We start from the raw sequence: 26,101 nt of genomic DNA on the forward strand, positions 1-26,101 counted from the left end.
TAGAAGTTATTGTGCTGAATAGTCCAATCAACTTCCATAGCTGAAACAAAAGAGATTCCAGTATTAATGGAAGTAGCAGGATTATGAGTGGGCTTAATTGATTGAATCTGGTTAATTACTGGCCAGGATTTGGCTTGATTCAAAGGGGCAGCAGGACAATTAATGGGGCCTGATAAATTACCCGGAACATGCATTGTGGAATAAGCAACTGAATTTTGTTGGGCTTCAGAACAACATTCATGCAAAACCGACAAAAAGTCTTTTAAATCATAAGGAAAGGTTCTTTCATTACTCACAGACTGAACCCATGAAATCAGCTGCTGCAGATCCTCAAATGAATCGTCTGCAAACGTATAATAGCAAAGTTTCCTTTTGTCTCTTGCTAGAATAGCATATTCAGACAGGTGCTTTAAATCCATGTCAATCATGGCTGGAGAAACAGGATCTCAGACCTTTTCCTAGTGACAAATTGTTTGGCTAGCTCTTCTGTTATAATTTGCATGGAGTTTGTGCGCTGCACCTGGAGCAAACAGAAACCAACGCACAAACCCGCAACCAGGCAGAGATGTCACTGTTTAGGAAAAGACTGCCAAACCAGGAGTAAATGAATAATAAGGATTTATTATTAAATGAAAATAAAGAAATACTGTGCATTCACCTCATGCACAGAAACAATCAGTATCAACTTGCAGGCAATGTATTCTACACACATACAACACACTGCATCAAAGAATACTGGCAGATATATACAATAAGCATACAAGGTATGAAATCAGGGTTTATACAAGGACCTCTCTGCATAAGCGAGCTATGCAGAGTAGATCCAGTGTATAGAATTGTGTGCACACAGACCCTGGATCCAGAATAGTAATACAACATAAACCTAGGAATATATATACAAAATACAGATTACAATCGAGGAGGAGACACACGGATAGTCGGCAAGCAGAGGTCATACACAGGAGATCAAACAGTACAGTAATCGCTAGGCAAAGAGTAGTCGGTATACAAGCACAAGGTCAAAACACGGGAGATCAATACAGCAGGGAATCAAGGAACAAGGTAATCAGGAACAGGGAACTCCGGACAGGATGGCTAGGATCAGGAACAAAGAGCTAGCAAGTTCTGAGTGTTCAGGTGTGGCCTAAATACCATGCTGAAAGGCCATGTGACAGTCCAGGCCTCCTTCCTGTCTGTGAAGAGATCTCCAGAGAGTCCACCCTCTGCTGGTGGGCAGAGGAAAGTTCAGGCTGTAACTTCATAGAGGCTGGTGACATCTGCTGGTGAAGCAGAGGTAGTACATACAGGAATCTACCAGCAGATGCAGATTGTAACACTATGAGACCGCACTCCTCCCTATGAGACAGCATCCCTCACTATGAGACCGCACTCCTCTCTATGAGACTGCAATCCTCTCTGTGAGACCGCAAGTCTCTCTATGAGACCGCATTCCTCTCTATGAGACCGCACTCCTCTCTATGAGACCGCAAGTCTCTTTGTGAGACCGCACTCCTCTCTATGAGACTGCACTCCTCTCCGAGACCGCACTCCTCTCTATGAGACCACACTCCTCTCTATGAGACCACACTCCTCTCTATCAGACCACACTCCTCTCTATGAGACCACACTCCTCTCTATGAGACCACACTCCTCTCTATGAGACCACACTCCTCTCTATGAGACTGCACTCCTTTCTATGAGACCACACCCCTCTCTATGAGACCACACTGCTCTCTATGAGACCACAATCCTTTCTATGAGACTGCACTCCTCCCTATGAGACCGCATTCCTGTCTATGAGACCGCACAACTCTCCATGAGTCTGCACTCCTATCTATGAGACCGCACTCCTCTCTGGGACTGCACTCCTCTCTGGGACTGCACTCCTTTCTATGAGACCGCACTGCTCTTTATGAGACCGCACTCCTCTCTGAGACCACACTCCTCTCTATGAGACTGCACTCCTCTCAATGAGGCCGCAAGTCTCTATATGAGACCGCAAGTCTCTTTATGTGACGCACTGGTCTCTGAGACCGCACTCCTCTCTATGAGACTGCACTCCTCTCTATGAGACTGCACTCCTCTCTGAGACCACACTCCTCTCTATGAGACCGCACTCCTCTCAGAGACCGCACTCCTCTCTATGAGACCGCAAGCCTATCTATGAGACCACAAATCTCTTTATGTGACCGCACTCCTCTCTGAAACGCACTCCTCTCTATGAGACTTCACTCCTCTCTGTGAGACCGCCCTCCTCCCTATGAGACCGCACTCCTACCTATGAGACCACACTCCTCTCTATGAGACTGCATTCCTCTCTATGACCCCGTACTCCTCTCTATGAGAACGCACTTCTCTCTATGAGACCGCAAGTCTCTGTATGAGACCGCACAACTCTCTATGAGACCGCACTCCTCTCTATGAGACTGCAAGTCTCTGTATGAGACCGCACGTCTCTGTATGAGACCGTACAACTCTCTATGAGACCGCACTCCTCTCTATGAGACTGCACTCCTTTGTATGAGACCACACTCCTATCTATGAGACTGCAAGTCTATGTATGAGACCGCACAACTCTCTATGAGTCTTCACTCCTCTCTATAAGACTGCACTCCTTTTTATGAGACCGCACTCCCCTCTATGAGACCGTATTCCTCTCTATGAGACCGTATTCCTCTCCATGAGACCGCACTCCTCTCTGAGTCTGCACTCCTTTGTATGAGACCGCACTCCTCTCTATGAGACCACACTCCTCTCTGTGAGTCCGCACTTCTCTCTGTGAGACCGCACTCCTCTCTATGAAACCGTATTTCTTTCTATGAGACCGCACGAGACCGCACTCCTCTCCATGAGACCGCACTTCCTCTCCATGAGACCGCACTCCTCTCCATGAGACCACACTCCTCTTTATGAGACCGCAAGTCTCTGTATGAGACTACACAACGGTCTATGAGACCACACTCCTCTCTATGAGACCACAGCTTTCAATGAGACCGCACTCCTCTCTATGAGACAGCAAGTCTCTGTATGAGACCGCACAACTCTCTATGAGTCCGCACTCCTCTCTATGAGACTGCACTACACTACTTTGTATGAGATCACACTCCTCCCTATGAGACCGCACTCCTCTCTATGAGACCGCACTGCTCTCTATGAGCCCGCACTGCTCTCTATGAGCCCACACTCCTCTCTATGAGACCACACTTCTCTCTATGAGCCCACACTCCTCTCTATGAGACCACACTCCTCTCTATGAGCCCACATTCCTCTCTATGAGACCGCACTCCTCTCTATGAGCCCACACTCCTCTCTATGAGCCCACACTCCTCTCTATGAGACCGCACTCCTCTCTATGAGCCCCGACTCCTCTCTATGAGCCCACACTCCTCTCTATGAAACCGCACTCCTCACTATGAGACCGCAAGTCTCTGTATGAGACCACACAACTCTCTATGAGTCTGCACTCTTTTGTATGAGATCGCACTCCTACCTATGAGACCGCACTCCTACCTATGAGACTGCACTCCTCTCTATGAGACCACACTCCTCTCTATGAGACCACACTCCTCTCTATGAGACCACACTCCTCTCTATGAGACCATATTCCTCTCTATGAGACCGTACTCCTCTTTGAGACCGCACTCCTCTCTATGAGACCGCAAGTCTTTGTATGAGACCGCACAACTCTATGAGACCGCACTCCTCTCTATGAGACTGCACTCCTCTCTATGAGACCACACTCCTCTCTATGAGACCGCACTCCTCTCTATGAGACCGCAAGTCTCTGTATGAGACCGCACAACTCTCTATGGGCCTGATTCACAAAGCGGTGATAACTCAGTTATCACGCCTTAAAGACTTTAGGCGTGATAACCTTTGCACTGCTGAGCTAGCACCGTTTTGTGCTCTTTATCGCGCGCAAAGTCCTGCGTGCACAATCGCGCAACTCCGCGCGCAGCGCCCATAGGGTTTAATGGGCGCACCGCGCGCACTGCACCGTGCACCACGCGCTGGAATTTCGCGCGAGTTTCATTTTATCATGCCTAAACTGAGTTTAGGCGTGATAAAGGGCTTTTCACAGGCGTGCAAACACTTTGCACCGCTTTGTGAATCAGGCCCTATAACTCTGCACTCCTCTCTATGAGACTGAACTCCTTTGTATGAGACCGCACTCCTCCTTATGAGACAGCACTCCTCTGTATGAGACTGCACTACTCTCTATGAGACTGCACTACTCTCTATGAGCCTGCACTCCTCTCTATGAGACCGCACTCTTCTCTATGAGACCGCACTCCTCTCTATGAGACTGCACTCCTATCTATGAGACCGCACTCCTCTCTATGAGACCACACTCCTCTCTATGAGACCGCACTCCTCCCTATGAGACCGCACTCCTCTCTATGAGACCACACTCCTCTCGGTGAGACCGCACTCCTCTCTAAAACCGCACTCCTCTCTGTGAGACTGCACTCCTATCTATGAGACCGCACTCCTTACTATGAGACCGCACTCCTCTCTATGAGACCGCACTCCTCTCTATGAGACGGCACATTATTTAAGGACACTGTCAGCAAACTTGCTGAATGTTGCTTACACACGGGATGCACACTACAAACAATGCATCACAGTGAGAGATAAAGTGATTACACTACAGTGTTATCTTTGAATGTTTACAGTGGTTTTTACATCGTCGCCGTGAAGTGGAAACATTTTCATAAATCGTGACGTTTATTTAATCTCAGGCGTCTTGCGAAGTCGCTTGTTGAGGAGGAGAGTTAAAACGAGGCGGTCTGCCGCCGCTGCTAAGCAGTCGGGAGAAATTGAAGCGTAATTAAATGCTTCTCCCGTTCTCGGCTGAGCTCGATTTAAGATCAAGTGTTTCTTTGTAGCAATTTCCTTCCTTAATTACAATTTCCTGTCTGGCTCTGACATTTGCGGCGCAATCTTGGGGGATGAGTCTGTGATTTATTATCTGAGCCGGATCAGGATATCACTCGGCAGAAATGAGTTTATAAAATAAGGGATCGCATTTTCCTGACCCTTTCATGGCGAGCTGGACCGTAATTTAGAGTGCTGAGAAGCAGCAACTGACACAAGCCAAATCATGTATAATATGGGAGGAGGTCGGGACAAGAATTGTTAGCACTTCAGTGATGGAGATAACAGGTGGAATTAGGACTGTAGCCAAAAGTGAGAGTTGGGTGGGGCTACCTAATATAGAGTGCTGGGTGGAGTTTGCTTTTATCTTATTATAACTGAACTATTTTTGAGTGTAGTGACTCTCACCTGATGTAAGAAGAAGGATATGGTATGGAGGCTGCAATCTATATCAAGTTTTATCAAATTATTATTTTTTTGCATTTTCGGTTCTCTGGCTGTCATCCTGATCTTTTGCCTGTACTGGTACTTAAAGGGAACCCCAATTGAGAGGGATGTGGAGGCCGACATGTTTATTTCCTTTTAAATAATGCACATTGCCTGGCTGTCCTGCTGGTCATCTGCCTCTAATACTCTGTAACAACTAAATACCCCTCTGAGGGATACTTACCTCGGGAGGGAAAAGCCTCTGGATCCTAATGAGGCTTTCCCCGTCCTCCTAAGCCTCGGCGATCCAGCACTGGAGCCTCCGAATGTCAGTGAAATAAATCTTTACCTACCGCGATCCAGCGCAGGCGCAGTAGATTGGGCTACATCATAAATAGCCCAAGCCCAATCGGGTCCGCTCTACAGTGCAGGCGACTCGCGTCTGCGCAGTAGAGAGGACCAAATCGGGCTTGGCTATTTCCGATGGAGCACGAGCGGCAGGCCCGTTTCTAGGGCCGTGCGGCCGCCCTGGGCGCTGAGGGAGGGGGAGCGCAGTGATGGAGTGGGAGCTGCAGCTGTGGGGAGAGCAGCCCGACCTCTTCCTCCCTTCCTCTCCCGGGCAGCCCCCCGTGTTCCCCCCTCCAATGCAGAGTAAAGCGCAGCAGGAAGCAATGTAGAGAACAACTCACCTGCCTGCGTCCTGCCGGCCACTGGTCTCCGAAATCTAATGGGAAATTCCATGGTGTGTACAGTATGGGGTACTGGGGGAAAAAAAACATGTCTATATACTTATGGAGCGCCTCTCTGATGTTTATAGGCACTTTATTTGGCCTGAGGAAGTTGGCTAGATCCCACGAAACGCGTTGCCTGTGCTTAATTTTTATTATTAAACTTCTTTATCCAAAGTGATTTGTCATCTATGAGGTTTCAAATTGTATTGCTTTTAAAGTATTTTATACACAAACTGGGCGCCTCTTTAGCTCCTATGGTGTGTACAGGGCATTAGTAAAAAAAACCTCCCCATCGTAGATTGAGAAGGTGAGTGAAGTGCGCAAAGCTGCTGTTGAAGATGTGGGTGGGGCTTGACTGGTCTCAGGAGCAGCTCTGAATACCACAATCAAACAGCCTGGACAGGAGAGAGCAGACAAACCTAGCAAGTAGGCATGAGCTCACAAGTCCAGCAGGACTCTAATTCAGTATTCATATAAAGTCTAATGACTTCACCTGTGACCACAGGCAATTGGGGGTTAACTTACTCAGAAGTCTTCGGTCCTGTTGACTGTGGTAACAAGTGAAGTCATTAGACTTCATTTGAATACTGAATTCGAGTCCACCTGGACTTGTGACCTCATGCCTACTAGCAAGTAAGTAAATTAGGGAAGAACACTTCCCTGAACACTAATCTTTCACACTATTCTTCATTGTACCTAGGCTTATTGATTTAATATTGATTGAACATCGATAGCAAAAATGAGAAACAGCACTTAAAGAGACTCTGTAACAAAATTTTCAGCCTTATTTCTTTTATCCTATAAGTTCCTATACCTGTTCTAATGTGGTCTGTCTTACTGCTGCCTTTCCTAGTTGCACAGTGGCTGTATTATCTCTGTTATATAATCTAATCTTCTTTCCTCTGATGGCTTTGTCGGGCTCAGGCACTCAGGCAGGAATGTGCTGGCCTGCTTGTGATTGGATAGAAGTTATACACACCCTCTCCACGCCCCCTGCAGGCTCTGTGTGAGTCACAGACAGAGCTCCTCTCAGCCTATCACACTGGTTAGCAGCCATGTCTTTTGATTGTAAACACTGCCTAAAACTGGCAATTACAAGCCAGGATTACAGCAGGGAGTGGCAGAAACAGCACAGAGGGGCCCAGGAGAACAAAATGAATAGAATGGTATGCTTTTTATTGCAAGAATTTTAGAGTACAGATTCTCTTTAAAAAACTGCCCCACTCCTCATTGTGACAAAATACAGCACAAATTATCACCCCACAGTGATAGGCTTCTATACAGTATGTTGTCACACCCTGACCCTACACTGATTCAACTGCACAGCATGAAGGGAGAACTGGACTAGGCAAGTAACATCACAGAAAACAGAGGTGCACACAGAAAGCTTGCAGTGGATTAACAGGGAGCTTAGATCATCTAACCACTCATTTTTAAAATCGTCATTTTATATGGAGACGTGGCTATAACAACTCGAACACAGCCCTTACTTTTGATCCTGGAGAACCATTTTACAGAATAAGTAAAATGGCAGCCTCCATATCCCTTCCACTGCAAGTTTACTCAAAAAAGCACATGTAAATATGAATAATTAATTATAATGAATTCCAATGGTAAATATCTAAAAACTCAGGGCTTTTCCTGGATAGCAAAGGTATTTGGCAGGTATAATATAGAAAACAATGTCCAAATTCCTTCACTGTGAGCTGAGCCTGATCCAGAGCGGTCACGCGGCTGCTGCTGATGTCGCTCTAATGTCCTTCCTTCCCCGGCCCAGCGTTGCTGCTGATTACCCGGAGTAACGTAGTTTAGCGCTACCACTCCACCGTAAATCAAATTACTGGCAATATGTTTCCTTAGTGCAGCTGTGAAATTTATTTCCCAAATGTTTCATCTGTGGGTGAAATATGGAAGTAAGAGCGTAGAGTGAGAGCAGCATCTGTGCGCTTGCAGGGCCAAGCCTGCTGCCAGTTTTCCATCCATTTTCCCTATTCCGGTGGGGGAATTTCTGCGGGATGCCAGTCCAGTTTCTTTTTCCTCTGCTGGATGCAGAAACAGGTTTGTAGAAGTCTGTCTGTGGATTCCAGAGACATTCCGGGAGTCTCTGCCAAGGCGAGTCCATGTGCTGAAGACTGCAGAAATTACCAGCTGATTGTCACACACTCAGGGCTCCGCTCACAAAGTATGACAGGAATTTCAAATTACAGCAAATCTTCTCCTTCCATCTCAGCTCAGAATTGCCTGAAATTAAACTCTATTTTGTTACAAAATTGCTATAAATATAATTCAGGGCTGAACAGGCCATTTTGTAATTAAGGACCCACTTACACCCTTGCATTGCTCTGCAATGCAGATGTTTGTGCATTGTAAAGAAATGCACGGTAACTGCTTTGTTCTACATTACAGCGCTGACCCTATTCAACCACAGTAAAAGCCCCGATATCCAGAACTCAGGCATCCTCTCAACCAAACAGCATGCCTGAGGGGGAGATCTGGGGCGGAACTTTTTAGAAGAGGTGTGTGCAGCAGAAGCGAGGGTAGCCAGTTTTAGGCGCCCCCAATATAGATAGCCAGATAGGTGCCAGTTATGGGTTACTCCTAGAATAGATAGCTAGTTAATGATGCTCCCAGTATAGAAAGTCAGTTATAGGTGCCCCCAGTATAGGTAGCCAGTTATAGATGCCCCAGTATAGGTAGCCCGCCACCAGTGCTCCAGTATAGGTAGCCAGTTATAGGCGACTCTAGTATAGGTAGTCAGTTATAGGTGCCCCTATTATAGGTAGGCAACTATAGGTGCCCCCAGTATAGGTAGCCAGCTATAGGTGCCCTCAGTATAGGTTAACCAGTTTTTGGTGCTCCAGTGGGAAGAAGCAGGTGCACACAGAGTCAGGGAGGGGGGCCTGACTCCCACTCCCTTACCTCCGGCTCCCCCTTCAGTGCTCTCCCCTACAGCAATGAAAGCAGTGGGCATCGAACGCTGACTCACCTGTTCTACATTCCATGCAACATGATTACCTCAGGAAGTAGAGTGATGCTCTGCAGAAAAGAGCGGACCTCCGTCACATAAGAGACTTTGCATGTACATGTGTCTATTTCATATATTAGTTTCACCTTTTAAGTGGAATTATGGAGATAAATGGACTTTTGCCTGATAGTCTAATTTTTGGACTTTCACCTGTTTGTTTTTATGTTATCATAAGAGTACCCATGAGACAGAGTTGTCTATTACTAATAATGAGTGTTGGCTTGGCCGGGCAGAGAATGTTAACTCACTAGTGTTGCAGCCTCTAGTGCCGTGATTTTCCCAATCGCAAGCATCGGTACTGCATGCGGTTGAACTCCTCTGCAAAGTATAGGCGTGCAGGAAAATCGCATACCATTCTCACTGTATGCAATTTTTTTGCGATGCAGCAATTTAACATTTTTCCTGCCCATTTTTGTTTTTCCTCCTGTCGCAAATCGCAAACACGCCACTATTGGGCCTTACAATGAAAACCGTGGCAGAAACACGGTAGTAAAAGAGTCGGCGGGTGACACATGCATTTATTCTCTGGTTGTGCATCCCTGATGTCAGAACTGGGCGGTGATCATAATAATGTGACTCAACCATGGAAAATCTCAGTGGTCAGTTCCTCCCATAATCCCCATTCAGTGAGCAGCCTTTTCTGTGCTTTGCGTCGCATACATTCAATGAAAAGTGTGCTTCACTGTTAATGTGCACATTTTGCGGTAACTCACTGCATGCAGTGCGTTGGGATGCCGCACGCCATTAAACCAAACCAACAGCACTGTGAACTATGCATAGGTTCCGCATTACAATGTGGTCATTACATCACACTGCAATGCACTACTGCTAATACAGCCTAATGCTGGTTGCCTTCATGAAACCTTCTGGTCCCCATGGAGCCCCATTATATTTAGTCCATGTGTACCCTCCTGTTAAATTTAGGTTTGCAGTACAGAGAAACTTTAACCCAGGGTTGAACTTCATCCCCATAAGTAGCCGATATAATCTTTTACCAGAGAAATCATCGGGGACATCTGTATGGCTGATATTGTGGTGAAACCCCTCCCACAGTGTGATGTCAGGGCCATGGTCTTTACAGTCTGTGAACATTGTGGAAAATAACAATTTTACAACCGCCAAGCAAGCAGAATCTCCCTCTGTGCATAGAATTCTCAGTAAACGAACATTACGCAGAGCTGCACCTGGCAAAACTAAAGATGTCGCCATCTGTGATTAATTTTCGGAGTATACGGTAAGTCGGGATGAGGAAAAAATTTACAATGGGCAAACACTAACTAAATAAGGCCCAGTGCACACCAAAACCGCTAGCGTATCCACAAACACTAGCGTTTTTTAAGCGTTTTTTCAGAGCGAATCTAGGCATGTGTAGAGCAATTTTCTTCACATGCCTAGTGTTTTTTTTTGGAGCGTTTTGGTGTAGCACATTTTATTTTTTGTTACAGTAAAGCTGTAACTGAACAGCTTCTGTAGCAAAAACGCCTGGAAAACCGCTCTGATCTAGCGCTTTTCAAAGCGATTTTCCACTTTCCTATACACATTGAGGCAGAATCGCTTCAGAAATCCGCAAAAATGCTGCAGGACCCGAGTTTGCTTTTGTGGAAAAAATGAATCTGGTGTGCACCATCCCATTGAAATACATTAGCCAAGCGCTTTTCAAAGCACAAGCGTTTTTAAAAACGTTCAGAACCGCTCTTGGGGCCTTATTCACTAAAGTGTGATAACTGCTATCACAGCAGTTATCACGCGCTCTGCCGCTCGCAAAAGTTTACACGCGAACAGCATTAGTTCATGTGATAAACAAAGGTTATTGCGCGATCACGTGCGCTTTTCACGCGCAAACATTCGTTTATCGGGCTTGACTCACGAAACATGTGATAACTTTGATAAGGTGTGATATTTGTCTTATCACGGTCTAGTGAATCAAGCCCGATAAATGAACGTTTGCGCGTGATCACATGCGCGTTTAATGTGAAAAGCACACGTGATTGCGCAATAACCTTCGTTTATCACGTGAACTAATGCTGTTTGCGTGTAAACTTTTGCGAGCGCCAGAGCGCATGATAACTGCTGTTATAGCAGTTATCACCAGGGCTGTGGAGTTGGTACAAAAATCTTCTGACTCCAACTCCGACTCCTCAGTTTATGAAATCACGACTCCGACTCCGGGTAACCAAAATGGCCCAGACTCCGACTCCTTAGTCTAATATTTAACAGGGCTGTGGATTTTGTACAAAAATCATCCGACTCCTGATTCCGACTCCTCAGTTTATGAAATCCCAACTCCGACTCCGGGTGCCCAAAATTGCCCCGACTCCGACTCCTCGACTCCGACTCCACAGCCCTGGTTATCACGTAATAACTTGCTTTGATAGCAGTTATCACACATTAGTAAATTAAGCCCTTGGTGTGCACCAGCCTTTAAAAGAAGACATTATATTCACTACTTTTTTTTGTCTTTACTAGAGTTCCCCTTTAAAACCATGGCGATCCATAGAGATATCAGGGGCAGAAAGTAGGGAAAGATCTTTCCAACGAGAATCAGTAAAAAAAAAAAAAAAAAGAACACAGATGCGATGCAAAACTAACATTTTTAACTGATTTTTAAAAATGCTAGCGATCGCTCTAATAGGAGTTCTTCATTAGCTAATTTGATTTGAGCCATATTGACAAGCTGTAGATAAATATCAAACTCTTTACATGAGAGATTTGTTGCTATTTACTTATCACAGAACAAGAGTGTGTGTACGCAGCTCCCATACGGTGATCGCTTTTCAGGAGACCAGTCCTCTGCTGCCGCCTGGCCTGTTATAAGCGGCACTAGTTACCATACCAGCTGATGGCGTTTACTTGGGAGAAATTAAATTGCAATGCAATCTTTTTCCTGTACCGCAAGAAGCAGTTTTCCTCCTGACCGCCAGCCTGTCGATTGAAATATATTTAGGGGCAGAAGTGATCTATAGAAGGCCGCGGAGGCCGGAGCGCAGCGGACGCTGGCGTGATGGTGAAAGCCCGTCCATTAAAGCCCATTACAGGCAACGCTGAAATCAATGTTTAACCACAAGTAGTAATTAGTACAGAGTAGAGAACAATGTCTGATTCCTCTCTACACAGCCTCATTATGGAGAAACATAAAAGCTGATGGTTCAGTCGCCATGGCTGCTGTCGCTCCATAGAGGGCATATGGAGTTGTAGGGAGCCTTGGCTAGAGTAAGTGGACTGTGCCATGAATTAGTGACTAGTCACTAGACTACACGATAGTAGTGGCTTAATACAATTTTTTTTTTAAATATCTTTATTTAAACATTAAAATCACCAACCACCACATGCAGCACAGACTGTCAGAGCTCCAGGCTGTGAGCTGAGCTTGTCATACACAGATCTCAATTGATAAACACTGCGCCACAGTTCAAATAGGTGTCTTATATTTAGTTCACCAGTGCCTGGGATCGCTACAGGAAGTCCAGTTCAGGAAAATATTGTGCAAAATTACTGCTGTGCTCTCCAGACCTGTACTGTCTCCTACTGAAGATGATACACAAATACTGCTTTGTGCTCCAACCTGCAATGCAAAAGCTTCACATAGGGTAGTAACGTTCCACATATATATTAGTTAGTTCACTTCACTATCACGTTCAGGCCACACCGTGTGGAAATTCCCCCTCCATGCTTAGTGATGTCACTCAGTGCTCAATCAGTGCCAATCCCACGTCAATAAATGCCAAACCGCTCACCAGATGTTGCCCACCTCCGATTGCAGGTGGAAACTTCGCTTAGGCTCACTGCCAGTCAATGCCTCAACACTTGTCACTGAATTCTTCTTTTAATCCAATAAAAGCATCACCCAAAAAACAAAACAAAAATATACATAGCGTAATACTGTCACCATTAATCTCTGGGCGCTTCAACAATTGCACTTACGCGTCCCGGAGTTGTATCAGCATATAACATAATCCTCTGCCAATGCCCATTCACTAAGTGCGGGGTGGACTATGGATTATGTTATATGCTGATACAACTCAGAGATGCGTAAGTGCAATTGTTGAAGCGCCCAGAGATTAATGGTGACAGTATTACGCTATGTATATTTTTGTTTTGTTTTTTGGGTGATGCTTTTATTGGATTAAAAGAAGAATTCAGTGACAAGTGTTGAGGCATTGACTGGCAGTGAGCCTAAGCGAAGTTTCCACCTGCAATCGGAGGTGGGCAACATCTGGTGAGCGGTTTGGCATTTATTGACGTGGGATTGGCACTGATTGAGCACTGAGTGACATCACTAAGCACGGAGGGGGAATTTCCACACGGTGTGGCCTGAACGTGATAGTGAAGTGAACTAACTAATATACTGTATATGTAGAACGTTACTACCCTATGTGAAGCTTTTGCATTGCAGGTTGGAGCACAAAGCAGTATTTGTGTATCATCTTCAGTAGGAGACAGTACAGGTCTGGAAAGCGCAACAGTAATTGTGCATACACAGATCTGGCGAGGGGTGGGCCAAGGCAATCCATGGGGCGCAAAAACATATCAGGAGCCAATAGTGCACAAAGTAGAGTCAGACACCACGTTTCACGGGCATTTACCGCTTCATCGGGTCAATGGTAACCACAAAAAGTACCGTATGTGTCAGAAAGAGTCAGACTGAGGTGCTCCATCTACCTATTGTTAAGTTTTTCTAAACAAACCCCACTTACTGAAACTGCTGCTACAACTGCCTACACGTGTGTGGGGTGGCTGTCACCTGAACAGCTCATTCATGACCACTTCTGGTGACAGATAATCTCTGCTCAGTACACAGTTGAGTTTCTGGGCTATCTGCTGTCCTACGCAAGGTGAACCGTTGGGAGGAGGGGTCTGGTTTGGCTGAGGGAAGTGGAGGGAAGGAGACAAATCACTGAAGAGCGAGAAGCCAACATCTGGAATTCTGGTTCTTATTGGACCTCAATTTGTATATTACATTTTGATCCCCACTGGTGATGGAGGAAAACCATGCAAACATGGGAAGCACATACAAAATCCACATCAAGTTCCCTGGTCGACAAGATACGGCTTACTCGCTATACTGCCCATATTTCTGTACATTTGTATGTTTTACTGAACATTTGCAGGGTCAAATCCCTGAGCACAGGTCTGTCTTTGGAAATCAGGAACAATCGGTGAAAAATGCACATCCATACACCAGCCATTATTATTCCTCCAGTTATCCTGTAGCAGTAAACTCCGGGTCCCCCCCCCCCCCCCCATGCTGTGCAGGAAGCTTGCGCTCTATTATAAAAGGCACTGCTCTCCTTTGTCCAGGGCTCAGACGGATTTCTGTTTATAGCTGGCCAGTTACTAGCGCCTCCGTCTCACTCCTGAAGTCGTGCAGGAAATTGCTTTCACGCAATCTATACGATAAGTCTCATTAACTTCTAATTTAGCCTGTTTGGGCTTTTTTTTTTTTCAATAACTGCAGCTTTGTTGATAGCAAAGCGACGGCGGAGGGGGGGCAGGTAGGCCGCTCGGAGGGGGGAAAAGAAAAACACAGAGAAATAATAAAATGCTCTTCACACTTCCAAGTTTTAATTGATGTTTACATCCGGCTAATTCATTCCAGGTTGCTCGCCGGCAGCGCGTTTCAATTACTAGCGCCGCTAGGCCTTCAGGAGCAGAGAATGTAATAATATGGGGGTAGATGCCCTGCGGGGTCGCTGTCGGTTAACTCCCGCCAAGCCAGGGTAGCGCTGTATGGAGATGTCCTTGACGGGGCCCTTTGGCGGCAAAGTAATTAAATGGCAGGAACAAGGTGGCTCTAAATTTCACGCTATTTTTATGTTTTCAATTTGTGACAGCGCCCGCGTGACTGCGATCGTAATAGCCTGTCTGTTGTGCCGCGACCGCCAGCAGTCCAGCAATGCAACCTTTTTCTGTTTGCCTCCTTAGAAGGAAATTAGTGTCTTGATTTTTCATATTAAAGGTACTTTATCGCTGGTTTCTCTCTCAGAGAGCAGCTCCAGGCTACAAATACAATCAATCTGTAAACAGCCAGGAAACATTGCAGCTGTACGGAGAGCTCATTCAGTTCATTTTAAAGTAAATCTGTTATGTGCAAACTAGAAATGCTGTGCGACAGGGCCGTATTAACACTGCTGTGTGCCTGCCCCTCCCCGACGCTCTGTTACCCCTCTGCTTCACAAGTCTTTGCTGTGATCATCAACATTCACTGACGTCTTGCTACTGTTGTGCCCATGTGCTCCTGGCATCTGGTGCTCTTAGTGCCACCCAGCATTTGGTGTTGGCACCAGTATAACCTCTCCCTTGGTAAACTGACTCTTTGACACTTTGGGTGTTTAGGGTGACTGCCTTGTTTTATCCTTAAAGCGGGAAAGTCAGCCACAAAATCAAATTCCACTTACCCACTGCTCTGTGTTTATTATGCTCCCTGCAACCTGACCCTGGAATGCAAGCACTACAGTCTAATCAGAAATGTTCATGCTGTAATAAATCTTATCTCTGTCAGCCTGGCTCTATATGGTACATTACCCACGAGCTTGTCATAACCTCTCCCACATTCCTGCTCCTCACTGATTGGCTGAGGGCAGTTCAGTGTGAAGCTGCTGAATTATGATCTATGCTGTACACACAAGTTTACAAAGCAAGCTAGATATGACAGTGTAGTTTCTAAGAGGAAAAAACTAGTAGGATTGGCTTCAGTCAGAAGAAGTCTAAATGGAAAATGCCAGGAACAGATTTTTCTTTATTTACTATATCAAATTCACTGAAATCAAAATGTGGACAGTACAATACATATATAATGTAAGTAGAAAAAGTATTTATCTACTTATATATGTGTGTTTTTCCCCTGCCCATGCTGCTTTAAAGGGAACCGTAACTGAGAGGGATGTGGATGATTCCTTTTAAACAATACCAGTTGCCTGGCATCCTGCTGATCTCTTTGGCTGCAGTAGTGTCTGAATCACACACCTGAAATAAGCATGCAGCTAATCCAGTGTGACTTCAGTCAGAGCACCTGATCTGCATGCTTGTTCAGGGGCTGTGGCTAAAAGTATTAGAGACACAGGAGAGTCAGGCAACTGGTATTATTTTGAAAAAGTTCTATCAGCGCCAATCAGGGTTCTAGCAATCGACCGCTGCTGAGAGAAGATACTGTCCTGAGTTCACAAACATAAGAGAATGAATGACAGCCCGCTCCGCTGCGCATTTTACTCTGCAGGCGGGGGGGACACTGGGGGCACATTAGGAGGAAGGGAGAGAGCAATATAATCGTGGCCACCCATCCCACATCGGCGTGGCTGGCGCCTTGATAATTTTTTCCCCTCTCTCCCGAGCAGCCGGGACACAAGGGGGGGGCAGCGCGGGATAGCAGGAGGGCCCCCCCAAATCAGGACAGTCCCGACAAAAACGGGATGGTTGGGGGGCCTGCTTGCTTAGTCTCTGGTTTACTTCAAAGTTAAAAAATACATACCTAAGAAGAGGGAAGGTTCTGGATACTGTAGAGGCTTTTCACAGCGTACTCTGGTCCTGTTGCAACTCATGGACCTCCGAAACGTTTCTGACAAGGACTTTTCGGATCTGATTGGGGCCATGCTTCTCTTAGCGCAGCCCTACTGCGCCTGTGTAAGCACGGCCACGCCTGTGCAGTAAGACGGAGCTGTTTGTGCTCTGTGCCTCTCGTGCAGCTGCAACACAACCACACTCATGCCAGAAGAGGAGCGCAGCCCCAATGTTTCAGAGGGTCCCGGCTACGGCGGAGGAAAGCGTGGGAATCGGATTCATTCTCCTTAGGTAAGTATCTGATTTTTCACTTGACCGTCAATGCAGGTTTACTTTAAAGAGACCCTGTAACAAAAAAAGTTTCCCTGGGGGGTACTCACCTCGGGAGGGGGAAGACTCAGGGTCCCAATGAGGCTTCTCCCTCCCCTGTAGCTACAGGCAGTCCAGCGCTGGCTCCCCCGAAGAGTCCCGGAATCCTCCCTCGACAAGGCTGACAAGCCCTGATTTATTTACCTTCCCTGGCTCCAGCGGAGGCGCTGGTGCGGCTTTCCGCACGGATATAGGCGAAAACAGCCGATGTCCGTCGGGTCCGCTCTACTGCGCAGGCGGCCTGACAGCGATCGGCTATTTCCGCTTATCTCCGTGCGTAGAGCTGATACTGCGCCTGTGCTGTAGGCGGTAAGGTAAATATTTACATCCCCACTGTTCGGGGAACTTTATCTCCGCCGCCGTGGGACCGAGGAGGACGGGGGAAGCCTCAATAGGATCCGGAGGATCCTAGGGGAGGTTTTTCTCAGTACAGGTTTTCTTTATCCCCAGGATTCCAGTGCTGCAAAGCCGCAATCCTCACCATTACATCTCCACTCTACAGCCATTTGCAGTGTGTTTGCAGCGCACAAAAAGCAATCGTGCTTGGGGTAAAATAATGTCCTCTTACAGCTGGCTCAGCTCTTTGCTTTGAACCAGCAGACGCGTAGTGGCCCCGGCGACAGCACTGCAGTCTATTCCGAATGCTCTTTAAGTAGAGATGAAAAAATGAAATTTTGTGCTTGGCTGACTATAGAGAGATGAGGCAATAGTCTTGCTAAAGTTCAGCAATCATCCTCCGTCTCCAGAGGATCGCCTCAAATGGGCCTGGTCAAAAAACCTTGAAATCGACGCCGCTCGCCAAGCACCTCCCCATATCCTTTAACATTTCATGAGATTCATTATGGCAGCGGCTTAATGGTTAACATCCACTGATTGCCGACCATTAGAAGGTTCCGCATACCTGCTTCCCCTGCAACCCCCATCGCCAGTGTCGGTTCTCCTGTAACGCCACTGCGTTAAAACACTTAAAGGACAACTGAAGTGAGAGGGGTAAGGAGGCTGCCATATTTATTTCCTTTTAAACAATACCAGTTGCCTGGCAGCCCTGCTGATCTGTTTGGCTACAGTAGTGTCTGAATCACACCAGAAACAAGTATGCAGCTAATAACAGCAATTATTACAATAATGTCAGAAACACCTGATCTACGGCATGCTTGTTTAGGGTCTATAGCTAAAGGTATTAGAGGCAGAGGATCAGCAAGACTGCCAGGCAACTGGTATTGCTTAGAAGGAAAGAAATATGGCAGCCTCAGTATCCCTCTCAGTTCAGTTGTCCTTTAAGAGCATACATGTCATACTCTGGTCTGAGGGTCAAATCTGGCCAATCCATACAAATCCCCTAAGGAACTCAACCCTCAGCGGATTCTTATCCAACGATTTCCATTTATTGGAGTGTTACAAAAGTATACACAGCATATCACAACCAGCACAACGTTTCGGGCGAGGTGCCCTTTCTCAAGTGCTCGAAGTCCATCACAGGAATAGAACATTTATAGAACAATTACTCCTAGCCACACCTTACATAAGGGGGTGGGATCCAATATCTATTGCAACATTTAACCCTACGAACAGCTAACACTTAGGGCCCGTTCAGACTGCACGCGTTTCCAGCCGCGTTTTGGAAACGCGTGCAGGAGGCCGACACGCACAACATCGGACAGTGCATAGAATGCACTGTCTGATGTTCACACTGCATGCGTTCCGGACCTGTGCGGTCCGGGAACGCATGCTGCACGCAGATTTAGCAAAAACGCGCGGCTGTCCCATTCACTTTTCAGTGATGGGATCAACCACGCAACGCATACAAATGCGGATGGCGTGCGTTCGTACGCGTTGCGTTCCGCATGCGTGGCCATTCGCGTTTGTAATGTGAACCGGCGCTAAAGGAAACCCCTGAGGCTAAAGTCCTCATTTAAGCCTCCTGGCGACTGTGTCCCCAGGTGGATGGATAGGCTGGGGACACAGTCGCCAGGAGGCTTAAATGAGGACTTTAGCCTCAGGTGTTTCCTTTAGTGTTAGCTGTTCGTAGGGTTAAATGTTGCAATAGATATTGGATCCCACCCCCTTAAGCTGTTCGTAGGGTTAAATGTTGCAATAGATATTGGATCCCTCCCCCTTATGTAAGGTGTGGCTAGGAGTAATTGTTCTATAAATGTTCTATTCCTGTGATGGACTTCGAGCACTTGAGAAAGGGCACCTCGCCCGAAACGTTGTGCTGGTTGTGATATGCTGTGTATACTTTTGTAACACTCCAATAAATGGAAATCGTTGGATAAAAATATGCTGAGGGTTGAGTTCCTTAGAGGATTTGTATGGATTGACTGGATTTTTAAAGGATTGGTGGCGCTTCCTACCATAGGAACTCCCCACGATATACGTATTGCCTGAAGCCCGCAGAGACCCCTGTGTACGTTGGTCAAATCTGGCCCTCACAGCCATTAAATTTGGCCCCCAAGTGGTTTCCCCACTTTGTATTATGTTTGGCCCACTGTAGACCACCAGGGAAGCTATACTGGAGATGAAGCCCTAAATCACCAGGGAAGCCATATGGGGAAGAGAGGGGGGAAAGCACTAGACACCAGGGAACTGTATAGAGGAGGGAGGACTACTAGACACCAGGGAACTGTATAGGGGAGGGAGGAGAGCCACTAGACACCGGTTAACTGTATACGAGTTGGAGGGAGCCATTGGACACCAGGGAACGTTATAAAGGAGGAAGATGACCCATCATCTTGGTCCCAGTTTTTAATTTCGGCCCACGTTGTATTTGAGTTTGACACCGAGGTTTAAGAGGAAGACCGGCAAGCATCTCGCACAGATGGCCTAGAAATTACAGAACGCCATGTTTCATTCCTCACTCACCTTTCCCAGCAAATCATTCTGCTTCTATGCAAAAAGATCAGAGCGGGGTGGCAATTTTCCGCTTCTGTCGATTAAACAACGGATTTTTATTTTATTTTTATTTTTTTTATTCCGTAAAATCTGCTGGAAAAGGTGGTTTAGGTAAAGCAGCCCTTCCTGGGAAAAAAAAAGACGGGAGAAAAAAACCACACACAACAGATTAACATGGCGCCTGTGAACTGTGTCCAATCAGTTCCTTCCCAGTGGCGTGTGCAGGAGACAATTAAAATGAAATTTATATTGCGCTGCCTTAATTTATGCTGTCATTAATGTCATCAACAAGAAGCGCGGTGCTGCCAGGGAGCTGATGTGTTTATTCTCAGACTTCTGCAGAGTATTTTTATATCCGTTTTAAGATTGTTAATTAAGCGTCAGAATTGATTTTGTTTAGTTCTAAAGAGCATCTACCTGCTTCTTATATTTCCGGTGGGCTCATTCTCACCATTGATGCCTTTGTGCTATATGATCTTGGGGTGACATACTGGCATGGATTTACCTTGACTAACCTATCCAGGCCCAAACCCTTGAGCTCCTTTCACACCAAGTTTGTTGAGTCACAATGGACAATATCAGTGCATTGCAAAGCGATACAATGATATTCCTATGGGGCTTTCACATTGGGTGTAGTGTGGCAGGTTCCGATGCAGTAATGTACAGCAAGCTGTAGCAAGGAAAAGGTACAAGCACTTCCCAATAGATTCCACACAATAGATAGCACAAGTAATACCAGGGATCCAATTAATCTGTAAGGGCCAGGGGTGTTTCTACCCTTTTTGTCACTTCAGGCAAGAAGTCCTGTCCCCAACCCCCTCTCCCCCCCCCCCAAAAAAAAAACAAAAAACACCACACACACCAATGGATATAAACCATGTATAGATTGGATGCATAATTGGATACTACATGGAGTCCCTGAGATACAAACAACCCATTATTTCTGTTGCATTTCCTTGTACACCCCCTTCCTGCATTACCCCAGCTTAGTGTATAAATGCAGAGTATAGTGTAGCAGAAGCTGTGCTCCCACCTCTTCGCTGGTATCCAGTGTTGTGCTTCCACCTGTCCACTCGTCCTAGTGCCCAGCATCACCTACTGTATGTAGTGTGATTACACACGACATGAGGAAAGTGAGGTGCCAGCACTAGAGGGAGCAGAAGACAGACAGGATGGTCACACAGGCTCAACACTGGACTCCAACAGGGAGGTGAGAGCACAGCTTCTGCTGAGCTATACTCTGCATTTACACACTGGACCCAGGGCCGGCCCTAGACTTTTTGCTGCCTGAGGCCACGTACAATACAGTGGGCGGCGTTGCAGGAAGTGACGTCAGTGGAGCGCACGCTGGAACGAGGAGGAGGTGAGTGATCCCCCGCCTCTTAATGTCTGTCGGCTGCTTACTCTACATTTAAAGCTGGGGGGGGAGCGCAGATCGGGGGACCCAGGCGAGGGAGGGGGGTCCGACCCCCCTCCCCACCGCTAGGCCCAATACCCCCGTCCTGCCAGCTACCTCTCCAGCTCGGCGGCCGAACCCCCCCCCCCCCCCCGGCACCCACGGACGGGCGGATGCCGCCCCTAGAACTTTGCCGCCTGAGGCAAAAGTTTCACCCCGCCTCATGAGCGGGCCGACCCTGACTGGACCTGGAGAGCACAGGAGGGGGACGAGAACAGATAGTAGGACAAGGAGACAGAGGGAGGCACAAAGGGGGACAGAAGGAGGCACAGTGGGACAGAGGGAAAGACAGAGGGACACACACAAACCTGGATCATTCACAAGGCAACTGAGGCAGGTGCCTAGGGCATGGAGAGAGTCTAGGGGCCCGGTTTATGCAAGCCCTCAACAAATCTTGCCAAAAAAGCTAGGTGTCCATCAAGTGTGGGCCCAAAGTCATTGCTTGCCTAGGGCACTATTTCCCTTTAATCCATCTCTGGAAGCACAGGGGGCAGAGGTGGCACAGGGGGACTGAAAAAGGCACACAGGGGGACTGAAGGTGGCACAAGGATACAGACAGAGGCACAAGGGGACAGAAGGAGGTACATGACTTCATTTGGGAGGCATGACTTCATTTGGGAGGCATAGGCTTAGTTTGAGTGGCAGGGTTTAGATCATGGGGTGGGGCTTAATCATGGGCATGGCGCCCCCCAGGACTCCAGGGTTAGGCAGTGGTCTGTAATGCCTATGCCTAAAAAGATTTCTGGAAGTACATGTAACATGCTGTGCTTTAACCAGGTAACACATTTGTTTACATCAGCAAAAAAAGGTGAATAAGTGGATTGCATATGGGCCCCGGTGTCATCTCTGGAGAAATAATTTGTATAGAGAAAACAGAGGCGCCAATAGAATATAAATGACTAAAAAGTTTAAAAATTGCTTACAGGGCAGTGGTGGACTTACCTTCTATAAGCAGACACAAGTCTGTCAATTTAAAGTGACACAAATTTATCGATATACTCCCCAAATATTAGTTGCAACGTGTTTCGCAGGTATAACCCGCTTCATCAGGCAATGAACAGGGGTATAAAACAGAATATGTACAAAGTAGCACCAGGCGCCACTTTGACTCCTCACCTGCATTTACAGTGGTTACCTTGGAGGTGACCCAGGTTTGTGAGTATCCTTTTCTCACTATTCCATTACACCCTATTACCAGAACATACTACACCAGGGGTCCCCAAACGTTTTGGGTCGAGGGCTGGGTCAACATACTTCAGACTGTTGGGGGGCCGGAGTATACATAAAATTATGTAGAAGTCTTTGCGGGCCAGACAGTGAACCATACCCAGGTGACAACCTGCAGATCAATTGGACAGCAGTGTCACCTGATATGGAATTGGATTGGAAACCAGCAAATTACTGCTTTCTGGCTTCCATGTGGATGGGCGGTGCCAGCACTGCTATTCTATATCCGGACCACCAATATTTAAAGATGTAGCTGACCGCATCTATAAGTAATACATTTTGTGTGTGGGGGGCCGGTAAAAAAGCCTCAGGGGCCGCATTCAGCCCGCGGGCCTTAGTTTGAGGACCACTGTACTACACCTATATTAGGCTCTCTGGCCCATATGCAATTAACTTTTTCACCTGAGTTATCTCCTAGGAGATACTTTTCAACTTATCTTTAAACTAAATTTTCAGCATTTTACAATTGAAAAAGTACCCAAAAGTTAGTGAAAAGGTACGATCACATTTATTTAGAGTATTTTCTTGCTTGCTGGTGGCTAAAAGGTATTTTATGACAAGTTGCGAAAATATCACCTAAGAGAAAACTCTAGAGAAGAAGTGAATTGCATATGGGCCTCTCTGGTTTTCTTTTGTATCTGGAGAAATAATGGCACTTATCTGATGAACAGGTAAGCGTAACCTTTACATATAGGCCCATAAAAGATCACCTCACTTTCTCTTTGGGGTGTCCAGTGTCACGGTGAAAAGAAGGAAGCAAGGGAAGATCCTCCATCCAGGGCACAGGCAACAATACAAGAGGGGACAGAAAAGTTTTTATTATCTCACAGAAGTTGTTACAGTATATTGATGACATTTTGTCGCTGTCATCATTGATCCCTAAGTGCATGATGCTGAGAAAATCAGCTCATTGTATCCTTTATTTCTTTTGCAGATTGTACCAGAAAAGACTAAGTGTGTAAGTCTTTTTCCACCTCACAATAATGTCATAAGACGGGCAATCATTTCCATAAACTGCCATCTTCTCATCATGGATTTGTCAGGCACTATTACCCTTCAAATGCAGAAACTTTATCATGCTGCAAGCCTCAGCCTTTTCCATCTCACACTTTAGTCCCTTCTTTAAAAGAAATAAAGGATGTGATGAGCTGATTTTATCATCATCATGTACTTAGGGATCAATGATGATATTAACAAAATGTCATCAATATACCATAATAACTTCTGGGATGATAATTAATACCCCTGTTGGCTATGTATAAAACTAAAAAAGAAAAAAAAAAGTTTTACCTGGGCTTCTACTGAAAGAGACTCTGAGGTCTTGTTTTTTAACTGCTTTTCTCAAATAATCCTTTTCAGCTTGAATGCCCAACTTGAATCGCTGCATCCCCGATGGGTGATTTATTGCGGTGTAATAGACCAGCAAAGTTCTACGACTTTGCTGGTCGCAGATTATGCTGCCCTGGAGAGGCAGAGCTTTAGGCTGTAGCTCTTCCTCTCCGTAATCAATCTCCGTGGTTCTCCGCCTCCTCCCCGCCCCTCTCAGTGAAAGAAGACTGAAAGAAGACTGAGAGGGGCGGGGAGAGGTGGCGATCCGCAGAGATTGACTGCGGAGGAGGCAGAGCTACAGCCTAAAGCTCTGCCTCTTTGAGGAAGTAAAGCCCTGCGAGCCCCGAAGCTTTGCAGGGCTATTTCACACTAATAAATCACCTATCTGCCGCGGGGATGTGGTGATTCAAGTGTGTCATTCATGCTGAAGAGGTTTATATGAGAAAAGCAGGTAAAAAACGAGACGTCTGAGTATCTTTAAAGCCTGCTATGTTTGTAGAGCTCTCCTTTAAAGGACCATTCTAGCTAAAAAATTAAGCAGTTAAGATCTGAAAGAATGGACAGGTTTGGGACTAGTACATCTCCTCATGGAGGATTCTCAGGGTTTTCTTTGTTTTCAAAAGCATTTCCTTAAAGAGGAACTATTAGCTAAAAAATGCCCCCGACCCAAAACACATATTTAAGTAGATAAATACCTGCTCTACTTACATAATAGATGTATTGCAGTGTCCACATTTTGATTTCTGTGATTTCTTTATTGTTAAATTAGATGACTCCTGTTGCTGGCAGGGGCCATCTTGTGTGCTCTGGCTGCATCCCCCCGCATCCCCCTCCTCTCTACACTGTTTCTGTGCACAGCATGGAGGAATAAATGCAGTAACAACAGACTCGCCTGCTAATGGATCCAATCGCTTCCGTTCCCATGTATTCTCTGCACTACCACCGGAGGCAGTGCAGAGAATATAGAAGGATACTGCAGTGCCTGGAACCATTAATCAGGGAGTCTGTGTGCGCCGCCTTTATCCTTCCCCGATGTTCAGTGTGGGGAAGAGAGAGAATCTGGCGGCGGTGGGTGGCAGAAGGGCTGAGGGGGGGGGCAGACATGCTACTGGAGGAGGGGGGCAGAGGACAAAGACAGTGTATAGCCTCTGGCCCCCCTCCCTGCGCTCTTACAGCGGCTGGATCCACAGCAGTGAAGGGGAGACCAGGTGGCCAATCATAGAGGAGAGAAGAGAGTGACAGAGGCATCAGCCAATCAGGCCGATTCAGCATGCCTGTCACATCTCTTCTGCGGCCGTGTGTACGCTCTTAGAGCCTGGGGGCATGAGGAGAGAAACTGCACATGGAAAAATAAGTAAGGATGATTTTAAACTTGTCAATTGCCTGATTAGCATCCTTTCTACTAATATCAGCCTGCAATGTAGAACTAATTGTGTATTTTAATGCTTAACAGTTACTCTTTAATGGCAGATTAACTGCCGAAACAGTAAGATACCAGCCAACCTCCCTACTTGCTTGCACACTATTTATGCAGTTAGACTTGCCATTCAGGAATTGCTTTTGAAATCAAAGAAAAACCTAAAAATCTCCATGAGGACATGGGCTAGTCTAAAACCTGTCGGTTGTGTCGGATTTTAGCTGCTTACTTTTTTTGCTGGAGTGGTCCTTTAAGACCCTCACTGGGAGAACAAAGCAGAGTCTCAGCAAACAGACCTGACCCGGGCTGTTCCTTTACCCCATGCTAATGCAGCATAAATAACCGATAATAATATAAGCGGGGTTGTTTATTATCTGTAAATTACCAACGGTCGCCCGGGGACGTGGATGTTAACGACGCCCAATAATACATGAACTCCATAAAGCACGTAGTAAAAAGAAAAATACATATCAATTACTGGTTCGCGAGGCGGGCGGCGGGGAACGCCACGCGCTCTGCCCATAAATCCGCTCTATGGATGTCATAACGGCTCTCTAATGACCGCATCTTAATGCCGATTCAAAGCAACGAGAAGACGGCGGTGATAGATCGGACGCTAACAATGATCATTATCTGCCAGGAAAATGCGGCCGCGTAAATGTCAGTAAACAAGGGGAGACAAAAAAACTTGATATGGGTCAAATTACCTTCACCCGCGATTCCCGAGATATAATGGCTTCTAATTTCAGGAGAATTGTTTTTGAATAATGTTATCACAATGATCTAGGATCAGGAAAGGAGTTTATCTTGGTGCTGCTGCACATAATTATGATTGTAACGCATTTATATAGCGCTGA

The 26,101-nt window shown here is 46.4% G+C and overlaps 1 long non-coding RNA gene across 9 annotated transcripts in view; it reads right to left on the reverse strand.

Annotated features, from left to right (window-relative positions):
* The window catches only part of LOC137538533 (uncharacterized), an 834,068-nt gene that overhangs the window by 627,947 nt on the left and 180,020 nt on the right, over positions 1 to 26,101 (reverse strand). The window contains exon 4 of one of the 9 annotated variants that reach the window (XR_011024827.1): positions 7,804 to 8,276. The exons of the other annotated variants lie outside the window; for them this stretch is intronic. This is a non-coding gene — a long non-coding RNA (uncharacterized lncRNA). Of the gene's footprint in view, positions 1 to 7,803; positions 8,277 to 26,101 lie in introns of those variants that run through there. 9 annotated transcript variants of the gene reach the window in all.

The sequence above is a fragment of the Hyperolius riggenbachi genome, chromosome 11 (assembly GCF_040937935.1).
Source record: "Hyperolius riggenbachi isolate aHypRig1 chromosome 11, aHypRig1.pri, whole genome shotgun sequence".
Lineage (NCBI taxonomy): Eukaryota > Metazoa > Chordata > Amphibia > Anura > Hyperoliidae > Hyperolius > Hyperolius riggenbachi.